The sequence below is a fragment of the Lissotriton helveticus genome, chromosome 5_1, assembly GCF_964261635.1.
Source record: "Lissotriton helveticus chromosome 5_1, aLisHel1.1, whole genome shotgun sequence".
Classification (NCBI taxonomy): domain Eukaryota; kingdom Metazoa; phylum Chordata; class Amphibia; order Caudata; family Salamandridae; genus Lissotriton; species Lissotriton helveticus.
Window position 1 is genome coordinate 1,979,123,932 of NC_136065.1, and position 6,011 is coordinate 1,979,129,942.

The window sequence follows — 6,011 nt, forward strand, 5'->3', positions numbered from 1 at the left end:
TTTGCGGTGCGGGATCCTGATTGTCTTAGGATTGGCCTGAGATAAAGACCGCGAGCCGTGTGCAGGGCCGGACAGCAGAATAGAAGATGGGCCAATGACTCACGTTTGTACCTACAAAGCCTACATTCCCGGACACCTGAGCCAACCTTGCCGAAGGCATATAGTTCTTTGAGGGGCAATGGATGTAGTCTGTAGGCTAGGATCTTATGAAGGGCTACGCGGCCCACGGCCTGCTTGAGGTGGTGTTTAGGATTGTGCACGATGTGCGGTAAGCACAAGGACTCATGAAGATCTTTTCTTGCCAGAGACTCCCGATCCAGTTCCCGTGAGCGCGCGCATACTTGTTTTTTGATGGAGTGTTTGATAGCGGTATAGTTGACATGTTCGGGATTCCAGGACTCGATGGCAAGATTGAGATGGTCCTTAGCCGCGTTGAGAGTAGCCGACCAGGGGTTCCCTGGTTCTCTGAAGATGCAATTCAGGGCTGCCTTCAGTGTGTTCTCCTGAGCCGCCGTTGTTAGAAAGTAATATTTACTTAGGGCGGCCATCTCTTCCAAATATTGCTGGTTGAGTGAGAACTCCAGGCGGACAAGAGTGTTTCTGGTGCACCTTGGTAGATGGAATAATCTCTTGTAGGCTCTACAATGGATTTTTTCTAGTTCATTGTTCAGTTTGCCCGGAAATGCCTGTAAAGCATAGTTGAGGGCCGGCATTAGCTTGGCTTTGAGTACTCTTTGGATGGCCGTTGTAGACGGGCTATATAAGGAGGCTTGCAGCTTGCAAATGGCGTAGGTTATGGTTTTGCCTTTGCCTTGGATGGTCTTTAAGTGCGCACTTGAGAGCCCCGACTCCTGGAAGCAAATGCCCAAGTAGGTGTACCGCTGAGTACTTTCCAGCAAAAGATGTCCGAGCCTCCATTTTAATGATTTTTTCTTTGGATACTGTCCGAAGATGATAACTTTGGACTTGGATGGATTTGCTATGAGCTTGTTTTTGTCGTTATATACGGCAAGTGCAGTCAGCGCCTTTTGTAGCCCAATTCTCGTGTGGTTTTAAAAAGAGTGGCAAATGGTACCTTTTAAACCAAAGACAAAGACAAAGTTTATAAAGCAATTTTAAATATGTAGTCTTGAAACATTTAAAACAGTAAAAAAACAGCCCCTTTTGTTCTTGCACTAAATATGTTCCATGTCTCAGTCTGTCAATGGGTGGTAAATTATTCAGTTAGTCCTAGGACACCTTACCATGTAAGGGACTTGGTGGTAGACAGGTAGATGGGAACTAGTCTGTTTGCAAGTCATTTGAAGATGTTCGCTTGGGAGAGAACATGGTTTCCTCCTTTAGGACACCACTGTCAATACCACCATCAAACCTCCCTTGGTATTACACAGTCAAGTAGGATGTGAATTAGTTGTATTATTTTAAATACATATTTAGAATTCCCCTCTGGCTGTGTTTTGCAGCACAGTTACGACCCAGGTGAAAGGGTATTTCCAGAGGGACAAGCAACAAAAGCACCACCTTGACAAACGCACCCTTTATTCTATCCCCTATGACAATCTACAACAACAAGGAAGCTGGCTGAATTAGGGGAAAATTGTTTTCATTCACAACGCCTGTCTCTCTCTGAAGAACTCATCACCACATGACAGGCAAATAAAGGCAGATCTGGTTAGCAAGTCTGCAGCTGTAAAATTAAAATTGCATGCTTTCTTGGAGAGTGCCAAATTGCAAAATGTATAAACACAGCCGCTGCCATTCATCAGCAACTTGTGTCAAACGGTTTACGTCACTGCAGCAAGATTTTACGGACCTCTAAGTCAAACCAAATGATTCGGAGAGTTAAACAGTTTTTTTGCCATTTGTCAGTCACGGTCATTCTGACATGATCAAATCGAAAATTAAATTTCGGGAGACAAAAAAAAATCGGGAGAAACTTTGTAATAAAAGCATGAATAATAAACAAATCAGAACAGGAATTGGAAAGAAATATATAGGATAATGGTTTAGTTAAATAAGGAAAAATAAAGTGGGACTTGAGGTGAAAATGTTAAGAAAAGCAAGCCTGGCCTGGCTCACTCACAATTACAGCTTAGACACAGTTGTTTAAGGGCCGCTGTCGCTGAACAGGTCCCTGAAACACTCTAGATGCTTGATTGAATTTTTAGCGTCCAGATTACTTGCATTATGGACTCTGCTGCAGTTAAGGAGTCTGTTTTTAAAGAAAACGAAATGGCAACTGGCGTGCTATTTTCTGGTTGCATCCTTAAGGTTCAGATAAGCAGCTGTTTGTGAAGTCATAAATGTGCATGGAGGGGCAATTCATATTTTTGCATGGGAGAGCATGTGCCTGAACTGCAGAACTGGAGACCCTGATACACAAAAAGACATTATGTGCACAAGTGTTTGGGCGATTTGGACCTAGACACTATAAATTGAGCACGGGAAAACCTGTCCCTCACTTTGAACTAAGGACTCCTGAGGCGGAAACCGGGAGTTTAGGTTTCTTATTTTTAAAATGTATCACTGTTATTCAGCTAGCGCTGCTTATTTCTTAAACTCACGCACTTTCATCTAAGCTATTTTAATTGCCCCCCCTTGCAGCACTTTACCTCCAGAGTCTCTAGTGACCTCAGGGAGCAGATTTCGGGCTCCTGTTGATCACCGGCCTCAATTCCTCCAGGCGCAGACTTCGGGCGCCATCTTGGGGAGGACGAGGACAGCACTCTAGTGTTTGGGCGATTTGGGCCTAGACACTATAAATTGAGCACGCGAAAACCTGTCCCTCACTTTGAACTAAGGACTCCTGTGGCGGAAGCCGGGAGTTTAGGGCTCTTATTTTTAAAATGTATCACTGTTATTCAGCTAGCGCTGCTTATTTCTTAAACTCACGCACTTGCATCTATGCTGTTTTAATTGCCCCCCCTTGCAGCACTTTACCTCCAGAGACTCTTGTGACCTCAGGGAGCAGATTTCGGGCTCCTGTTGATCACCGGCCTCAATTCCTCCAGGCGCAGACTTCGGGGGCCATCTTGGGGGTTGGACGAGGACAGCGCTCTAGTGATTGGGCGATTTGGGCCTAGACACTATATAATGAACACCTCCCTCCGTCCGCGCAGCGGGCAGGCGCAGCGGGTGCGCCGAAGGCGCGCCTCCGGGGCAAGCCCGTCTGTGCCCGTCCGTGCCGGACCGGGCCTAGGGCCAGAAACTTTGGCCGTTTTTCCTGGACATCGTCTTACCTTCACACGCAAAGAACTTTTGCAATTAAAACCAAGGAATAAATCCTCGGATCTGTTGAAATTTAGGCCTGATGACCCTTGGACAATGGATGGGCGCTGCCCAGGCAGGAGAAGAGAAACACCGAAAAAACCTTGTCTCTTCTCAACATGGCACTCTTAAATTGTAGGTCCCTACCAAAACATGCCGTAGAAATTAATTTACTGATTCAAGATTCGAAACTGGACATACTGTTTTTAACGGAGACATGGTTGTCGCCAAACTCCGAACCAGATATTGTTACGGCACTCCCTAGGGGCTTCTGTATGCAAGCTCAACACAGGCCTCTCGGGAAAGGGGGCGGATTAGCGATAATTTATAGTGACAAATTCGTCTGTAGAATATCAGAGGGTGGTGTCAACGACTGTGAAAGTATTCACTTTAATTTACAAATCACCCCAAATAAATCACTATCAGGCCTATTGTTATACCGCCCTCCGGGCAGTCCTGGTCAATTTACAGGATCACTTCTAGAGAACATCATAGCCCTAGCCGCGGTTTCACCCAATTTTATCCTACTGGGGGATTTAAATTTTCATTTTAATGACCCATGTGATAAGGGGGCAATAGATCTTAAGATTGAGCTAAAATCCCTGGAGCTGGACTTAAAAAATAAAGATGCCACTCATATTAAAGGGCATCTTCTCGATCCCATATTCACGAACATCTCACATTTGGCATCAAAACCCCCCCTTCCGTTACCCTGGTCCGATCACTTTTTGGTCCCATTTGAGTGGCAATTCAACTCGGACCATCCACAGGTTCAGGTACCACGTACTTTAGAGAGAATGTGGTCCAAACTCCCCCTCGAAAGCTGGATTCTCAAATTAGAGCAGACCACTGCCCTTTCTGACCCTGACCCCGTAGAGGCGGATAAAAATCTCTCATATTGGGTCAATAGCTCCCTTGATTCCATCCTTCCAAAAAGAATAATGGAAAAGAAGAGTAGGGTCTTTAAAGCGCCATGGTACACTCCTGAGCTATGAGAACTAAGGAAAACATGCAAAAAAGCAGAACGTATCTGGAGGAAAGACTGGGCCTCCAACAATAAACTCGAGTATAGAGCAGCTATGAGGACCTTCAAATTAGCCCGTAAATTGGCCCAAGCTGCATACCTTGAGGAGAAAATTAGAACTGCTTCTAATTCATCTAGAGAGACATTTAAGATCGTCAAAGACCTCCTTAAAGCACCGAGCCCCACAATAGTGCAAGAGGCATCGGAAGATAGGTGTAATCAACTTGCCACCTTCTTTGAAAGTAAAATTCAAAGTATATTAAAAACTTTGCCGCAGAACGATCAACTCCCGGATCTGGCTCACTCCTCGGACTCTACCTCCGGTCCCTGCCTTGACTCATTTGCCCTGATTTCAATCGATGATCTCAAAAAAATTCTGCCCACCGTGAAGAGTGGCTCTCCCAATGACCCAGCTCCTATACATATTTTAAAACGGGTAACTACCACTATCGCCCCAATAATTACAGATCTTCTTAACGCCTCCTTCACCCAGGGAATTGTCTCATCTAGCTGGAAACAGGCTACAATCAAAGCACTCCTCAAAAAACCAGAGCTCGACCCTTCAGAGCTGGCTAACTTCTGACCAGTCTCGCTGCTACCGGGTATCAGCAAGTTGGCGGAGAAAATAGCCAATCAGCAGCTTTCCTTCTTTTTAGAAAGTCATAACCTGCTTCGCAACTCCCAAACAGGTCTCCGCCCAGGGCAGGGAACAGAGTCTGCCCTGTTAGCAGTGGTGGGAGAGGCAAGATGCATCTTGGATTCAGGAGGATCAACGATGGTGGTCCTCCTGGATCTAAGCGCAGCCTTCGACACGGTGGACCATAAGATCTTAATCCATCTGTTAAGCAGTTTGGGAGTGTCAGGCACAGTGTTGCAATGGCTCACATCTTTTTTGGAGAATCGAACCTTCCAGGTATGTGAAGGTGCAGCACGCTCCAAATTGACCCACCTCCAGTGTGGAGTCCCACAGGGCTCATCATTGAGCCCCACCTTGTTCAATGCATATATGGCCCCCCTGGAGGATGTGGTAAACCCATTCGGGATTAAAGTAGTCACCTACGCCGACGACACCCAACTAGTCGTCTCGCTCTCCCAAGAAAAACATTGCGCAGAAAATTTTCACTCCTGCCTCTCAGAAATCCACTCTTGGATGAACAGCTCACGTCTCAAACTGAATGGAGCAAAAACTGAGCTCATGCTGCTAGGCCACCATATAACATCTTTACCTAATTCCATCTGGCCTGCTTGTCTGGGGCCCGTACCCACCCCAAAGACTGAATTAAAGAGTCTGGGGGTATGGTTGGAGCAGGATCTAACTTTTAAGACCCAAGCAAAAAAGACAGCAGGCATATGCATGGGGCTGCTTCGCTCTGCTCGAAAGATTCTGCCCCTATTGCCAGAGCACTCAAGGAAACTACTCATTCAGGGAATAATCCTGTCGAGATTGGACTACAACAATGCCCTTCTTCTGGCCGCCCCCGAAACCACAATTAATACTCTTCAACGAGTCCAGAACTCGGCTGCGAGGCTACTCACTGGCACCTCTCGCAGATCATCAGCCAGACCTGCACTCAAAGTCCTCCACTGGCTACCAATACGTGAAAGGATTACATTTAAGTCCTTATGTATTGCTCACAAGTCCTTACAGGGGAAGGGACCCCCTATTTTACGGAATCTTGTCCGCCCATACAAGGCCACCAGATCACTTCGATCCGATCAC